The sequence below is a fragment of the Mobula birostris genome, chromosome 5 (assembly GCF_030028105.1).
Source record: "Mobula birostris isolate sMobBir1 chromosome 5, sMobBir1.hap1, whole genome shotgun sequence".
NCBI classification, from domain to species: domain Eukaryota; kingdom Metazoa; phylum Chordata; class Chondrichthyes; order Myliobatiformes; family Myliobatidae; genus Mobula; species Mobula birostris.
The window spans coordinates 2299268-2317033 of record NC_092374.1 but is presented as its reverse complement, the minus strand read 5'-3'; positions in this window follow the sequence as shown (position 1 = coordinate 2317033).

Sequence of the window (17766 nt, the reverse complement as noted above, 5' to 3'; positions counted from 1 at the left end):
ACAGGCCCTTCGGACCACAATGTCCCGACCATGTAACCTACTCTAGAAACTGCCTAGAATTTCCCGAGCTCATAGCATAGCCTCTATTTTTCTAAGCTCCATGTACCTATCTAAATGGCTCTTAAAAGACCCTATTGTATTTGCTTCGACCACCACCGGCAGTGCATTCCACACACCCACCACTCTCTGTGTGAAAAAGTTGCCCCTGACATCCCCTCAGTACCCACTTCCAAGCACCTTAAAACTGTGCCCCCTTGTGTTAGCCATGTCAGCCCTGAGAAAAAGCTTCTGGCTATCCACACAATCCGTGTCTCATCATCTTTTACACCTCTATCAGGTCACCTCTCATCCTCCGTCACTCCAAGGAGAAAGTTCACTCAGCCTATTCTAATACGGCACTCTCTCCAATCTAGGCAACATCCCTCTAAATGTCCTTAATTCTGCTTTTCATGGCCCTTTCTGGCTTTCCTAATTTCATTCTTAAGCTGCTTCCTAGCAACCTTGTAATTTTCTAGAGCTCTAACAGTACCTCGTTTCTTGAATCTTAGCAGTGCTTTTCTTTTCTTCTTAACTAGATTATTTACATCTTTTATACACTATGGTTCTTTCACCCTACCATTGTTTCCCTGCCTCAATGGGACATACCCATGCAGAACTCCATGCAAATGTGTTCCCTGAGAACATCTGTTCCCAACTTATGTTCCCAAGTCTCTGCCCAAGAGCATTATATTTCCCCCTACCCCAATTAAATGTTTTCCCAGATTGTCTGCTCCTATCCCTCTCCAGCGCTATGGTAAAGGAGATCACTATCTCCAAAATGCTCTCCCACCGAGATATCTGACGCCTCTCATTTCCCAATTGAAGATGCCATTCAATATTAGGCAAGTTAAAATCTCCCATCACAACAACCCTATTATTATTCCACTGTTCCAGAATCTGCCTCCCTGTCTGCTCCTTGATGGCTCTGTTACTATTGGGGGGTCTATAAAAACGCCCAGTAGAGTTATTGCCCCTTTCCTGTTCCTGACTTCCATTCACACTGACTCAGTAGAGAATGACTTCCTCCTATTTTGCAGCCGTGATACTATCCCCGATTAGCAATGCCACTCGCCCACCTCTTTTGCCTCCCTCCCTGTCCCTTTTGAAACATCTAAAGCGCGGCACATTCAGCAGCCATTGCTGCCCCTGAGACATTCAAGTCTCTGTAACAGCCACAATGTCATAGTTCCACGTATTGATCCATGCTCTTAAGTTCATTTATCTTGTACCTGATACTCCTTACATTAAAATAGACACATCTCAAACCATTAGGCTGAGTGCATCTTTGCTCTATCATCTGCTTATCCTTCCTCACAAACTCCCTACAAGCTGTCTCTGCTGCTGTGCCATCCGCCCCATCCTCTGCCTGTTCAATTTAGTTCCCATCTCCCTGTAAATCTAGTTTAAACCCTCCCCAATAGCATTAGCAAACCTCTCTCCAGGATAATTGGTTCCTTTCCAGTTCAGGTGTAACCTGTCCCACTTGTACAGGTCACTCCTTATCCAGAAAAGGTTCTAATCATCCAGGAACTTGCAACCCTGCCCCCTGCACCATCTTCTCAGCCACTCATTCGTCTGCACTACCTTTCCTGCTCTAGCTCATGGCGCCGGGAGTAATCTGGACATTATCACCTCGGAAGTCCTGCTCCTCACCTCGGAAGTCCTGCTCCCTAAAGTTACTGTGCAGGACCTCTACTCCTCTCCTGCCTATGTCATTGGTACCAACATGTACCATGACCTCCAGCTGCGCAACTTCTCCTTCAAGAATATTCAGCAACCATTTTGGGATATTCTGGACCCTAGCACCCGGGAGGCAACACACTCTGCTGGCGTTTCTAGCTGTCACAGAATCTTCTGTCTGTCCCCCAAACTATAGAGTCTCCTATGACTATTGCTCTGCCTGACTTCACCCTACCCTTCTGAGGCTCAGAGCCGACCAAGGTCTGGCTGCTGCTGCCTTGCCCAGATTGGTCTTCCCCCTCAGCAGATTCCAAAGGGGTAAACCTTTTGCTGAGGGGAAAGGCACAGGGGGACCCTGCACTGACTTCTTTCTCCCTTTACCTCTGTGATGTTCACCCATCTACTCCCTGAATTGAATGTAACCCACCTGCTCAAAAGCTGTATCTGTCAAATGCTCCGCCTCCCGGATGATCCTAAGATACAGGGTGTTTGACACAAGCGCAATTGCCGCATCTACAGCGCTGCCGAATCCGTGGTTGTGACGGGGCCCTCCTCTCTAGGCTCAGCCCCTGAGGCGCCACAGACCCGTGTCTGCTGGAAGTCCCGGATCAGCGCCTTGTCCAAGATTACTTTAAGATGTCCTTTGCCGGGATCCAAGTCCGTTCTTCTGGACCATACCCTTCCCAGTCCACAAGGTACTGGACCTTACCACATACCCGGCAAGATGCCAGGAGGCGCCACACGGTATAGACAAGGGAACCGTCTACCAGGCGGGGAGGAGGGGGAGGTGGGGTGACTGGGGCCGGGGGACAGGTAATAACCGGCTGGAGCTGGGAAACATGGAACACTGGGTGGATCTGCAGTGATGCTGGTAGACGCTATCTATAACACACCTTGTTGACAGCCTTTTCCACTACAAACAGTCCCAGATAGCGTGGTGCCAACTTGCGGCTCTCGACTTTCAGGGGAGGATCCCTTGATGCCAACCAGACCTCCTCTCCTGGCTGGAATGGCCTTACCTGTCTATGAGCCGATCAGCCTGCCGGGAATGCTGTTTCTGGGCCCGCAGCAGAGAAGCCCTGGCTCGTCTCCAGCTGCGCTTGTGGTGCTGGATCAGCTGTTCAGCAGCAGGAATTCCTACATCGATCTCCTGATCAGGGAAGAGCAGAGGCTGGAATCCCTTCTGGCAGCCAAAGGCAGACATACCGATGGAGGACAACTGGAGGTTATTGTGGGTGATCTCTGCCCAAACCAAATGGGAGCTCCAGGACGTGGGTTTGGGAGAAGCAAGTCAGCACAGGGTTGTCTCCAACTCCTGGTTCTCTCTCTCAGTCTGGCCATTAGATTGGGGGTGGAAGTGAACTGTGGTCCATGATCAGACACTGTGACTTGAGGGAAGCCATGGAGCCGGGACACGTTGAACCATGAGTGTGGCAGTCTCACCAGCCGATGGGAGCTTGGGGAGGGCAATGAAGTGGGCAGCCTTGGAAAATCAATCCACAACGACCAAAACGGTGGTGTTTCCATTATACAGGGCAGACCAGTGATGAAATCTGGTGAGAGGTGGGACCAGGGGCGGTGGGTCACAGGCAGTGGACATAACAGACCCGCAGGACGCTGACGTGATGTCTTGTTCCGAGCGCAGGTGGGACAGGCAGATACAAAGTCGTGGACATCCTGGGACATAGATGACCACCAAACTGGTCTCTTTATAAACTTCCGAGTCCGTTGAATTCCCAGATGTCCAGCCAGACGCGAGGAGTGATCTCATTCCAACACTTTGGCTGCACTGCAGCAAGGACAAACAGCCAGTTGGGAGGTCCCCCATCCAGGCCTGGGTCTAATTGTTGGGCGGCCCTCACCTCTGCCTCGATTCCCCAGATCACCGGAGCAGCGATACGCGAGCGAGGAAGAATGGGTCCGGATCGCCATTGTCCTCGGATGCGTTGAACAGCGGGGAGAGAGCGCCGGCCTGCGTATTCTTGCTGCCGAGACGGTAAATGAGAACGAAATTGAACCGTGTGAAGAAGAGAGCCCACCGGGCTTGACGAGAGTTGAGTGTCTTAGCATCCTGAATATAGGAGAGGTTCTTGAGATCTGTGCAGACCAAGAATGGATGCTCTGTCCTCTCCAGCCAGTGTCGCCATTCCTCCAGGGCCTCCTTGACAGCCGGTAAATCGCGGTTCTCAACATCGTAATTCCTCTCGGCCGCAGTCAAGCGACGGGATAGAAAGGCACAAGGGTGCAGCTGGCTGTCCGCAGACAAGCGCTGAGAGAGGACAGCTCCAATGCCGACATCGGATGCATCCACCTCGACAATGAATGGCTGAGATGGGTCTGGGTGCTGTGGCAGCGGGGCAGTGGTGAAACGTCGCTTTAGTTCCGAAGATGTTCGGTCGGCATCGTCCGTCCAATGGAATCCTGCCCAGGTCTTCTTGGTGAGTGCAATAATTGGAGCCGCAATAGAACCGAAATTCCGGATGAAGCGGCGATGAAAGTTTGTAGATAAGGATGTCATCTAAACACAGAAACACAAACTGGTTCAACATGTCCCTGAGCACGTCGTCAGCCAAGGCTGGAATACAGTGGGGGCGTTGGCCAGTCCAAAAGGCAGCACCAGGTATTCATAATGGCCACTAGAGGTGTTGAAAGCCATTTTCCACTCATCCCCTTCTCTTATGTGAATCAGATCGTAAGCATTGTGCAGATCATAGAAACATAGAAAACCTACAGCACAATACAGACCCTTCAGCCCACAAAGCTGTGCCGAACACGTCCCGACCTTAGAAATTACTCAGGGTTACGTACAGCCCTCTTTTTTTTATCCACCAGGGAGCCTCTTAAAAGACCCCATCGTTTCCGCCTCCACCACCGTCACCGGCAGCCCATTCCACGCACTCACCACTCTCTGCGTAAAAAACTTACCCCTGACATCTCCTCTGTACCTACTTCCAAGCACCTTAAAATTATGCCCTCTCATGTTAGTCATTTCAGCCCTGGGAAAAAGCCTCTGAGTATCCACACGATCAATGCCTCTCATCATCTTATACACCTCTATCAGGTCACCTCTCATCCTCCGTCTCTCCAAGGAAAAAAGGCCGAGTTCACTCAACCTATTCTCATAAGGCATGCTCCCCAATCCAGGCAACATCCTTGTAAATCTCCTCTCTACCCTTTCTATGGTTTCCACATCCTTCCTATAGTGAGGCGACCAGAACTGAGCACAGTACTCCAAGTGGGGTCTGACCAGGGTCCTATATAGCTGCAGTATTACCTCTCAGCTCTTAAACTCAATCCCACGATTGATGAAGGCCAATACACCGTACGCCTTCTTAACCACAGAGTCAACCTGCATAGCAGCTTTGAGAGTCCTATGGACTCAGACCCCAAAATCCCTCTGATCCTCCACACTGCCAAGAGTCTTACCATCAATACTATATTCTGCGATCAATTTGACCTACCAAAATCAACCACTTCACACTTATCTGGGTTGAACTCCACCTGCCATTTCTCAGCCCAGTTTTGCATCCTATCAATGTCCCTCTGCAACCTCTGACAGCTCTCCACACTATCCGCAACACCCCCAACCTTTGTGTCATCAGCAAATTTACTAACCCAGCCCTCCACGCCCTCATCCAGGTCATTTGTAAAAATCACGAAGAGTAAGGGTCCCAGAACAGATCCCTGAGGCACACCCCTGGTCACCGACCTCCATGTAGAATATTGGAAATTTTGGGAAATATAGTTGCTCCCTGAAGATGTTCAAAGGGAAGGGAGTAGCGGTTCTTCACAGTGATGTTGTTCAGGACCAATAATCGATGCAGGGATGGAGCTTGCCGTCTTTCTTGCTCACAAAAAAGAAGCCCGCTCCTGCCGGCGAGGTTGACAGACTGATAAACCCCATGCTCAATGCCTCCTTAATGTATTCCTCCATGCCCACGGTTTCAGGACGAGAGGGGGAAAAGAGCCGGCCCCGGGGAGGACTAGTGCCCAGTAGGAGGTCTATGGCACAGTCGTATGGCCGGTGTGGGACAGGGCGGTGGTCTTTCTGTCACTGAAAACCTCAAGGAGATCCGCATATTCAGCCGGAATTCCAGACAGGTCCACATCCTGAGCTGGCACAGGAGGGGATTCATGGGATGGAGGTTGAGCTGGACCCAGACAGGTAGACAGGCATGTGGGTCCCCACTCTTGGAGCACCTTCAGAGACCAATCGATCCGTGGGTTATGTCAGGATAACCGGGGAGACCAAGTACCAGTGGCAGTTCAGGTGAATTAACCAGACAGAAAGACATTTCTTCATGATGGTTGCCTTCCAGCAGCAGTTGGAGGGGTTGGGTGGAAAGGTGGATCTGGCCGGTTCCCAGAGGTCGATGGTCCAGCACCTTGACATTGATCTTTTCTCTTCATTCCTGAGTTGGAACTCCCCATCTTTGAGCGATGAGATGCCCGGCTGCACCAGAGTCAATAAACGCCTTCAGTTCATGGGTCTGAGACCTCCACGACAAGGAAGCTGCAGGCATTACAGAATGAGGGGAAGCTGACTGAAGAGAGAACCGACCCGTCAGGACTCTCCTCCCTGCTGACCGGTATCCTCTTTTACTGGACGATGGAACATGCCGCCCGGAAGTGTCCTGGATCACCACAACAGAGGCAGGAACCTGTTCTCCGGCGCCACACTCGTTCCTCCTGAGACAGGCGCATGGACCCCACTAGCATAGGCTCCTCCGTGTCCATGGGCTGGGTGCTGGGTGGTGAGGGAGGGGGTGAGGGTGAGGAACGACGATGATCAGGTGAGGGAGGGGAGAGGGTGAGGAACAACGATGATCAGGTGAGGGAGGGGGAGAGGGTGAGGAACAATGATGATCAGGTGAGGGAGGGGAGAGGGTGAGGAACGACGATGATCAGGTGAGGGAGGGGAGAGGGTGAGGAACGAGGATGATCAGGTGAGGGAGGGGTGAGGGTGAGGAACGATGATGATCAGGTGAGGGAGGGGAGAGGGTGAGGAATGACGATGATCAGGTGAGGGGGGAGAGGGTGAGGAACGACGATGATCGGGTGAGGGAGGGGAGAGGGTGAGGAACGACGATGATCAGGTGAGGGAGGGGTAGGGTGAGGAACGACGATGATCAGATGAAGGAGGGGAGAGGGTGAGGAACGACGATGATCAGGTGAGGGACGGGGAGAGGACAAGGAAAGACGGTGATCTGATGGCGCGTAGGAAGTTTGAAACATTCTTTCTCTGAGCCCCTCAGTTACCTGGTCGTCAACTCGAATAGCCAGATTAATCAGGTCGTCCAGACTCTCCTGGTCGTCCCGCACAGCGATCTCATGCCGGACGCCTGTGTTCAGTCCACACTGGAAGGCAGTGATGAGATCTCTCATTCCATCCCATCTCTACTGCAAGGGTACAGAATTTGACTGCACAGGCTCTCACCGTTCCTCTGCCTTGACGCAGGTCCAAGAGTCGGTGGGCAGCCTCCTGACCCCGGACAGAAAGATCAAAAACCCTCCTTAACTCCCCCATGAAATGTCGAAACGACTGGGCTGCGGGGTATCCTTGCTCCCGTAAAGCGTTGAACAGGCCGAGTGGAGGTCCGTCAAGAAGATTGACCAAGTACGCCAGTTTTCGCACATCATCACCAAAATGTTCAGGCTGGGCTTGGAATGTCAGCTCGCTTTGGGTGATGAAATTCCTGCAGCCATCGGGATCACCAGAATATCTGCCTGGTGGTGGAATACTCGGTTCCTGAACGGTTGTGGGAGTCGGCTCTGGTCCAGGTGCGGGAGCACTAGTAGCAGAGATTGTCGGGCAGCAGAAAAGGAGGACATGCGAGATGCCGGGAGTGGGACTGAGGCAGTTTAAAGAGCTGGCGAGAATGTTAATGGCTGTCAGCTGATGCTGGCTGTTTACAGTAAGTTCATGGACGGCAGCCGTGAGTGTGGAAATCACAGACACCCGAGTCTGATTGTCTGCAGTGAGCTGTTGAACAGTTGCGGCTAGACGATACCTGTTCCTCCAAGTGAGACTGGGCTTGTCGGCACGAGATTATCTGCCTCTTTGCCTCTTTGGTCCCCTAATCTGAGGAAAGACATCCTTGCCATAGAGGGAGTACAGAGAAGGTTCACCAGATTGATTCCTGGGACGGCAGGACTTTCATATGAAGAAAGAATGGATGAACTGGGCTTGTACTCGTTGGAATTTAGAAGATTGAGGGGGGATCTGATTGAAACGTATAAGATCCTAAAGGGATTGGACAGGCTAGATGCAGGAAGATTGTTCCTGATGTTGGGGAAGTCCAGAACGAGGGGTCACAGTTTGAGGATAGAGGGGAAGCCTTTTAGGACCGAGATTAGGAAAAACTTCTTCACACAGAGAGTGGTGAATCTGTGGAATTCTCTGCCACAGGAAACAGTTGAGGCCAGTTCATTGGCTATATTTAAGAGGGAGTTAGATATGGCCCTTGTGGCTACGGGGGTCAGGGGGTATGGAGGGAAGGCTAGGGCGGTGTTCTGAGTTGGATGATCAGCCATGATCATAATAAATGGCGGTGCAGGCTCGAAGGGCCGAATGGCCTACTCCTGCACCTATTTTCTATGTTTCTATGTTTCTATGTAACATCACTGAGAATAGATTCCATTGCCTGTAGCTTGTCTCCTACCTGACCAGTGAATCTCACGGCCAAGGTCAGCTGCTCTCTCTCTGCTGGGTCCATCTTTGTGTGGTCCAGGTTCGGATATAGCCCAAGTGCAGAGTATTAACACTGAAGCAGGTTGATAGTTCACAGACTTTAATACGAACAGTGTTAAAGGGACAATAAAACAATAAATGTCCGGCCAAACAGGGCTGTTAACTAAAACTCTCAAACGGAAAACGAAGCCTACTCTGCAGCTGAAAAGAACATCTAAACATTAAACGAATACCGCTAGTCTTCAGAGCCAGTTGACTCAACAGTCCAATTTCTCAGGCAAGGCAGAATGCAAACAGGCAGCGAAGCATAGCTGTGCTGTGTCCAAGTCTCGACAAGCACTACAATGACAAGAATGGAGTTAAATACTATAATAATTAAATAATAATTACCTGACATGCAAATTCACAAGAGTAATTGCCGTATCTACTGCACTGCTGAATCCATGGTTGTGACGGGTAGGTCAAATATGATGGCAGAATATAGTATTAATAGTAAAACTCTTGGCAGTGTGGAGGATCAGAGGGATCTTGGGGTCTGAGTCCAAAGGACACTCAAAGCTGCTACACAGGTTGACCCTTTGGTTAAGAAGGCGTACAGTGTATTGGCCTTCATCAATCATTGGATTGAGTTTAAGAGCCGAGAGGTAATGTTACAGCTATATAGGACCCTGGTCAGACCCCACTTGGAGTACTGTGCTCAGTTCCGTTCACCTCACTATAGGAAGGATGTGGAAACTATAGAAAGGGTGCAGAGGAGATTTACAAGGATGTTGCCTGGATTGGGAAGCATCCTTTATGAGAATAGGTTGTGTCACATGACTGGCAACAATGAATTATCAATTGAGGCAGGTTTTATAAAAAACAAACAAACATTTATTAAACTCTGCTCAACAATAGCAAAAAGTATTCAAACGACTAACTTAACCGGAAGTTAACTGCTATATGGCAACTCTGGAACAATTCTTAAAAGGGTAAATTTGAAAATGGTTTTTCAAGTGGTAAATTCGAACATAATCTTAAAATGGTAAATTCAAAAGGATGTTGCCTGGATTGGGGAGCATGCTTTATGAGAATAGGTTGAGTGAACTTGGCCTTTTCTCCTTGGAGCGACAGAGGATGAGAGGTGACCTGATCGAGGGGTATAAGATGATGAGAGGTTTTCTGGGCAGTCAACATTTTGCCTACATAGTGGGACTTAATCCACTTACAATACTGACAGAACATACCCCCATACAATTACTGTTAGATGGAAGGATTAAAGGTGGGTCAGTAAGCCAAAACAGAATTGCCAGATGACACTGCTGTTGCAAGGGAGAAATATTAGTGCAAAGCAAGTAAACACTACCTCTGTGTTAGCCGATAACCTGGTGTACCAAGGAAGTGAACATGAGTGCCAAGTTATGACAGCAAATGATCCCAAGTGTCCATTTGTATCAAAACAAAAAGGAGGGCTGGAAACAGATCAGGTAAAGTAATGACTGAGAACAAAGTCACAAAGGAAAACGAACAATCCTATTTTTATATGTGTGTGGATGGCTCGTCATCAGTACAGGAAGGTGAGAGGAGAACTGGGTGCGGCATATATGTACAGGATGAACATGGCCAGGAAAGGTACAGTATAGTTTTAAAGTTCCCCAAAACCATGAGCGACACAGGCAGCAGAATTGGCAGCTGCAGCATATGTGGTGAGCCACCCAGGATGTTTTCTCCAGAGTCAGTCCTACACTCTGATAGTATGTATGTTTGTAACAGCCTCACAGAACATTTGCCTCTGTGGGAAGCCAGAGGGTGTGTTTCAACTGATGGGACGCCTCTCCCATCTGCTGTTTTATTGCAATATATATTTCAGGAGGCAAAGGAAAAGAATATGGAGCCATAAAGGTGAAAGCCCACTCTAACTCATCTCCAGAGGGAAATAGGAAGGCTGATGAATTGGTGAAGCAAGGTGCTTTATTTGGGCAGAAATGGCAGCCACAGATCAGGGAGATCGGGAGATAGCAAGAACAACAGATTAAGGTTACGGATTTAATAGAGGAGCAGAAGAAAAATAAAGAATTAAAAAAATTGATAGAAGGTGCAGGGTATGAAATATACAGAGCACTGGGGAGTGTTTGTCAAAGATGGGGTTGTACTTCATGAAAGAAAGTTTGTGGTCCCAGAGGGAGGAAGAAACGAGATGATCCATCGGTACCATGATCTATGGGGACACCAGGGGTGCGAAAGCACCCTGGAAAAGATCAAGGAAGTGGGCTGGTGGCCTAAGATCAAGGATGGTGTGGAGCGTTATGTCAGAGATTGCTTGATTTGTGCACAGTATAATCCTGATAGAGATGTAAAGAAAGGAGCCCTTCGACACACCAGACCAGTGGAAGGGCCGTGGACTAATTTACAGATAGATTACGTTGGTCCCTTACTGCTCACCCCAGGAGGGTACAAATATATTCTGGTAGTAACAGATACTTTTACAAAGTGGGTGGAAACTTTCCCAGCTAAGACAAACACAGCAAAGGCCACTGCAAAAATCTTTTTGGAAAGGATATTCACTAGCTGGGGACTACCCCAGAGTATCGAATCACATCAGGGCCCAGATAATGCAAGATGTCATGGCACTTTCAGGGATCAAGCAGAGATTTCACATACCCTACAGACCACAGTCTGGTGGAATTGTGGAAAGGATGAAACAAACACTAAAAAATGTTTGCCAAAATGGTGCAACAACATGGCAAGTAGTTTTGCCTTGTGCCTTGACGATAATAAGGAATACAGTCACATCTTCAATATGTTACATATAGCAGGGGATGACCAGAAGGGACATTAGAGGATTAGAGGAGTTAGGATTAGATTTGCCTTGTGCCTTGACGACAATAAGGAATACAGTCACATCTTCAACTGGCTACACCCCTGATAACCTCATGACCGGAAGGGACGTGAGAGGATCAGAGGAGCCATTCTGATTAGATTTGTCAGAACCTGAAATCGATGGGACTGTGTCAGAAAAGTGGACACAACAATTGGTGGACAGTGAGAGGCCAATTATGTGGCAGCCCACCGCTAAATGGCAACTCATTTGCTTGCACCTTTGGAAACAGCTCTATTTCTATCTCTGATATCTCTTTTTTTTCCTTTTCAGGGATCTTTTGAAGACCCTGACCTGGAGTTACACTCTATTTCGGTTCTTTGCGGGAATGGGACCCGCTCTCAGGGCCTCACGAATGGCCGTTTTTTGATATCTCAAGGACGCGGGCTGGAAGGTGAGCATGCCTTCAGGGTGCCGGATTTCCGTGGCTCTGGAGACATGCTGATTCTTGGATGGTGCCCCTGACTGAATCATTGCGGGAGAACACGGAACATCGGGTTAGCTGCCGTGGGTTGTGTGCCCAGAGAGCTGCGCCTTTCTGGGGCCAACTCTCGTTGCAGAGCTCAGAAAAAGTGAAGCAACAGACTTTTAACATTGTAAATCAGTGAGTTGTTTGTTATGTCTCCCCTCTCACTGTGAAATGGCAACAACTCTTTTCCCATTATTAGAGAGGGAGAGAGAGAGCCTATGGTATGTCGAATACCGGGTGAATGAGTAGTCTTTGGGGTACTGTAAGTCTGTGTCTTTATTGATGTTTGCTGCACACTTGAGTGCTTGGTGGAGGGCGCTGATGCTTTTTGCTGGGGGGTGTGGGTGTGTGTGGGGGGTCATTGCTTTGCTGCTGTTGTGCGTGGGGGGAGCTGGAGGGGGTGGGGCTTTGGAGTTCTATCATTTAATGGTCATTCATTCCTTGGGACGCTCCTCTGTTTTCATGGATGTTTGCGAAGAAAAAGAATTTCAGGATGTATATTGTATACATTTCTCTGACATTAAATGTACTTATTGAAACCTATTGAAATAGGAAAGAAGAAGCAACAGAGTAAAGCCTACTTTGACTCAAAAGTCAGTCCCACAGAATTAGGCCCAGGACAGAGTGATGATTAAAATACACCAACAACCTTATTTTTAAATCCAGGTTTGCTGGGCCCTGTGAAATTACAGACAAAGCAAGTGTTTCAATGTACAAAGTACTGACTGTTCCAGATAAAAGTGGGTGGTACTATACCAACTAGCTGAAACTGGTGGGGAGAAACAGGAATTTTGTCACCATCAGCACGCAACAATTGATGTACAAGGTAGTCCTGACTTGAGAGACTTGAGGATGGAACAACTGTTCCAAGAAGACGGGGACAGGTCCTATCAAGGGGATGATTTTCAGATCCCTCATCCTGAGAACCAGGGGAGTTTTTTCAAAAAAATCAAAATATGCTAATTTTGTCCCTCGTATCCTGAAACAAAATTCGGTGAGGAAAAATAAATCCTTGAGTCCAAAGACAATTAGAGTCTGGATTGGATGGTCTAGAAAAACAAAATATGGACTTCACATAATTTAAGATTTAATCTGGAAATAAGAACAGATATTAGCCTTGCGTGTTACAAGTTTAATTCAACACGAAGAGAATAATGTACTTTGATGAGATGAGATTAACTGTGACTGGGGCCATGGTCCATCTTGCACCAGTATCCAGTACAGTGGATAAACATATCAACAGTGATTTTCAGAAGGCCTTTGACAAGGTGCCGTACATGAGGCTACCTAACAAGATAAGAGCCCATGGAATTACAGGAAAGTTACATACGTGGATAGAGCGTTGGCTGATTGGCAGGAAACAGAGAGTGGGAATAAAAGGATCCTATTCTGGTTGGCTGCCAGTTACCAGTGGTGTTCCACAGGGGTCCGTGTTGGGGCTGCTTCTTTTTACATTGTACATCAACGATTTGGATTATGGAATAGATGGCTTTGTGGCTAAGTTTGCTGACGATACAAAGATAGGTGGAGGGGCCAGTAGTGCTGAGGAAACAGAAAGTCTGCAGAGAGACTTGGATAGATTGGAAGAATGGGCAGAGAAGTGGCAAATGAAATACAATGTTGGAAAGTGTATGGTTATGCACTTTGGCAGAAGAAATAAACGGGCAGACTATTATTTAAATGGGGAGAGCATTCAAAGTTCTGAGATGCAACGGGACTTGGGAGTCCTCGTGCAGGATACCCTTAAGGTTAACCTCCAGGTTGAGTCGGTGGTGAAGAAGGCGAATGCAATGTTGGCATTCATTTCTAGAGGAATAGAGTATAGGAGCAGGGGTGTGATGTTGAGGCTCTATAAGGCGCTGGTAAGACCTCACTTGGAGTACTGTGGGCAGTTTTAGGCACTTTATTTAAGAAAGGATGTGCTGACGTTGGAGAGGGTTCAGAGAAGATTCACTAGAATGATTCTGGCAATGAGAGGGTTAACATATGAGGAACGTTTGACCACTCTTGGACTAAATTCCTTGGAGTTTAGAAGAATGACAAGGGACCTCATAGAAACATTTTGAATGTTGAAAGGCATGGGTAGAGTGGATGTGGCAAAGTTGTTTCCCATGGTGGGGGAGTATAGTACGAGAGGGCATGACTTAAGGATTGAAGGGCGCCCATTCAGAACAGAGATGCGAAGAAATTTTTTTTAGCCAGAGGGTGGTGAATATATGGAATTTGTTGCCATGGGCGGCAGTGGAGGCCAAGTCATTGGGTGTATTTAAGGCAGAGATTGATAGGTATCTGAGTAGCCAGGGCAACAAAGGTTATGGTGAGAAGGCAGGGGAGTGGGACTAAATGGGAGAATGGATCAGCTCATGATAACATGGCAGAGTAGACTCGAAGGGCCGAATGGCTGACTTCTGCTCCTTTGTCTTATGGTCTTAAGAAAATTGCTCATTGTCTATTTTTCTAGTGAATAATCAGTCTGTTTTACAATATACATTGGTGGGACAGACATACTATAGAGCAACAGTGGCCACAAGTTATACCAAGGGATGGAAACAATGCCCTTTGGAAAGTCACAATGTCACCATAGAGAATGGGACTTTAGATCTGGCCATTGGAGGATGAACTTTGCCTCAGCCAACAGGAGACACAGTAAGGAGAACTTCAAGACCCAATGCACGGATACAGATCAATATCTGTGGGATTTATAAATGCAAACACGAGGAATTCTGCAGATATCTGTGGGATTATGTTCTTACTGAGTTGCTACCACTTCCTCACTTGACTGCAGACAGGACACATGCTGTGGCAGGGGGAAGGTATTAAAACATATGCTGGTAAGGAAAATGAAATACTGAGTGACCAGGCTTTTGGAGTAAGTTTTGGAATTGGGGGACAAATATTCAAATACATCTATGGGTAAGAAAAGTATCACATGCTACTGTAATACTAATACTGATGGTCAGTATAAAGTCGGGGAAGTTAGTTAGTAAATGTTAATATTATTTATAGAATGTAAGTGTTGCACACCTGCTGGGGTTCCATGGCTGTCCTATGGGCAGTCAACTGAATGAGAGGAGGATAATGATCCTAAGATAAATATCTTTGGATCAAGAGGAGGGAGATGTTGGCCAGAATCTGATCAAGGATTGGATTTGATGAATCAAGGACAGGGGAAGTAGACAAACCTATTGTCTTTGTTTCCCCCCATTTTGTGGACTCTGAACACTTTCTTGATCTGGGATAGTCTAGTCAGAGCATCTGAATGTGGACACAAGGAGCTTCAGGAGCTTCTCCTGCTAAATCTGAGACCATTCTCAGACCGGTAGCTACGTAAAGGGTGTGGACTCTACACTGATTCTTGCTCTGGGACAATATAATCAGAGCAATCACAAACTGCCGGATCTCTGCAAGAGAGACGGGCTGCAAATCGGTGCTGGATTCCAGAAAATTGGCCACTTTGGCCTCAAAAGAGTCTCCCTCTTCCCCCTCACGGGGTGAAATGCACTCATCCCCCTCCAGGCAGTTATCACCTACACCCGATGAGACTACCTCACCCTCACCCTCACTCTAGACCCGACTACGGGCTCTACCCCATCTCTGGGGCCAGTGACAGAGGAAGTCCCCCCACCCCCACACCTCTGGATCCAGAGAACCTGCTACATTCCAGGAACAAGCTTGTTGGGACAAACCCAGCTCTACGCCCTCACCACCTACCCTCCTACCCTGCAAACACTCGGAGAGTCCCCTTCCTCCTGGGCCCTTGGGATGGCGATTCTGGGCTACATCGGCTCCCCTCAAGGTCTGCCTGCTCCTTGGCTGGGCACGGCCTCAATTGAGGCAACAATTTAGGTGACCAATCCCCCTGGTGACCCGGTACCCACGGGCGACCCCTGTCCCACTGGGCTTTGCCCCTCACTAAATGAGATTGTTACAAATCATGTTCCTCATAAACTTAGTAAGGGCCGTATGCGTTCTCCTTGGTTTCAAGCAAAATTAAAACATCTCTGTAGTAAGAAAGAGAAATTTTATATGCATGCCAAAAAGAAATGGTACAAGACTGGACTGGGACAAATTCACCAGCATGCGAAAGCAAGTCGACCATACCATTAGGAGAGCTCATAAGCAATGTGGTTCTTCAATTCTTGAGGGGGGAGAGCATCCTAAGGATTTCTGGAGATATGTGAAATCCAGACGGACAGACAACACTGGTGTCCAGACGCTAAAGGTGAGCAACTGTCTGATCACTGAGGACCAAAAGAAAGCAGAAGCCCTTGCAAACCAATTTCAAAACGTCTTTACTCGGGTAGATATGGAATCTTCATCTTTTCCTGATCTTCCGCCCAGCCGGTATACTGATATGCCTCCTATCGAAATTGAGGTTGAAGGTGTCAAAAAGTTACTGCTCAACATCAATACGACAAAAGCTATTGTGCCAGACCAGATTCAGAATCAAGCCCTTAAGATCGCAGCTGAAGAACTAGATCCTGTCCTGCAATTTATCTTCCAGCAGTCGCTCGGCTCCAGTGATCTTCTCCTGGACTGGAGAAAGGCAAACATCACTCCTCACTTTAAGAAGGGTCCAACCACCAACCCAGCAAAGTACCGTCCTATTTCTTCAACATGTGCTTGCTGTAAACTCTTGGGGCATATAATTGACAGCAATCTGATGAGCTACCTTAGCAGACACAATATTCTTGCTGACAAGCAGTATACTTTTAGGAAGCATAGATTATGCGAGTCTCAGCCTATCCTGACAATAAATGACCTGGCCAAGAATTTTGATAACAATGTCATCAATGATTTAGTAGTGCTCGACTTCTCCAAAGCGTTTGATGTTATTCCCCACCAAAGATTCCTTAGGAAGCTCGATTTCTACGGTGTTCACTCCAATACTAAAAGATGGTATTCCAGTTTCTTGACAAGAGGTTTTCAGCATGTGTGCGTGAATGGAAAAAGTTCTAAATGGCGTCCAGTGTTAAGTGGTACACCCCAGGGTACAGTCCTGGGCCCTCATTTGTTTTTACTTTACATTAATGACATCCATGAAAAAGTCACAAGCACCACCAGACTTTTTGCTGATGATTGTTTGATATATCAGCCAATTAAGTCAGCTGATGATGAAGATGCTCTCCAAAAAGATCTTGATAGTATGGTTGAGTGGTCTCAACAACGGGGCATGCAGTTCAATCCTCCCAAATGTGAAACCATGCGTGTCGCCAGGAAGAGAAAACCAGGTAAAACATCATATGACATCCTGGGTATCACCCTTGAAGAAACCAAACAGATCAAGCATCTTGGTATCAAAATCCAAAATGATCTGCACTGGAAGAGTCAGACGCATCACGCAACAGGAGTCCTAAATTTTTTGAGACGCAATTTCATCATTGTTCAGCTTCAGTTAAGGAGAAGTTGTACCTCACCATTGTTAGGCCACATTTGGAATATTCAGTTGCTGCCTGGGACCCATACACAAACAAAAACACGACTTCCATCGAGTGAATCCAAAGACAGGCAGCCCGATTTGTCACAAATACCTATCAGAGAGAAGCGAGTGTTACTGAACTTTTAAATTCATTAAAGTGGAACTCTCTCCAAGTTAGACGTGAAACACACCGCCCGACCTGTTTTTACAAAATGTTAACTGGTCAGCTGGACAGAGACTACCAATCCCACGTCAAACCCAAACCTATTAGGAGCAGACGGTGGCACTCAACTCAATTTGAAATACTAACTACCAAGTCAGATGTGTACAGCAATTCATTTTCCCCCGCACAATTAAAGCATGGAATAATCTTCATCCTAACAGTCACACAACCAAACCCAATTAAAATTAAGGCAGCTTTTCTTCTTCAAAAATCTCCTTCCTAAGTCCACCCTCCGCCACCTCCAGTTTAAATTCCACACGGAATATTTTGGAGGATCGGGAACCAAGAACCAGGGAGTAGGCACTCCGAGTGCACAATTCCAAAGGTTTCCCTCCCAACACGGTTCCCCCCCCCCCCTCACCGGCCCGGAGGCCCCGCGTTCCGGAGA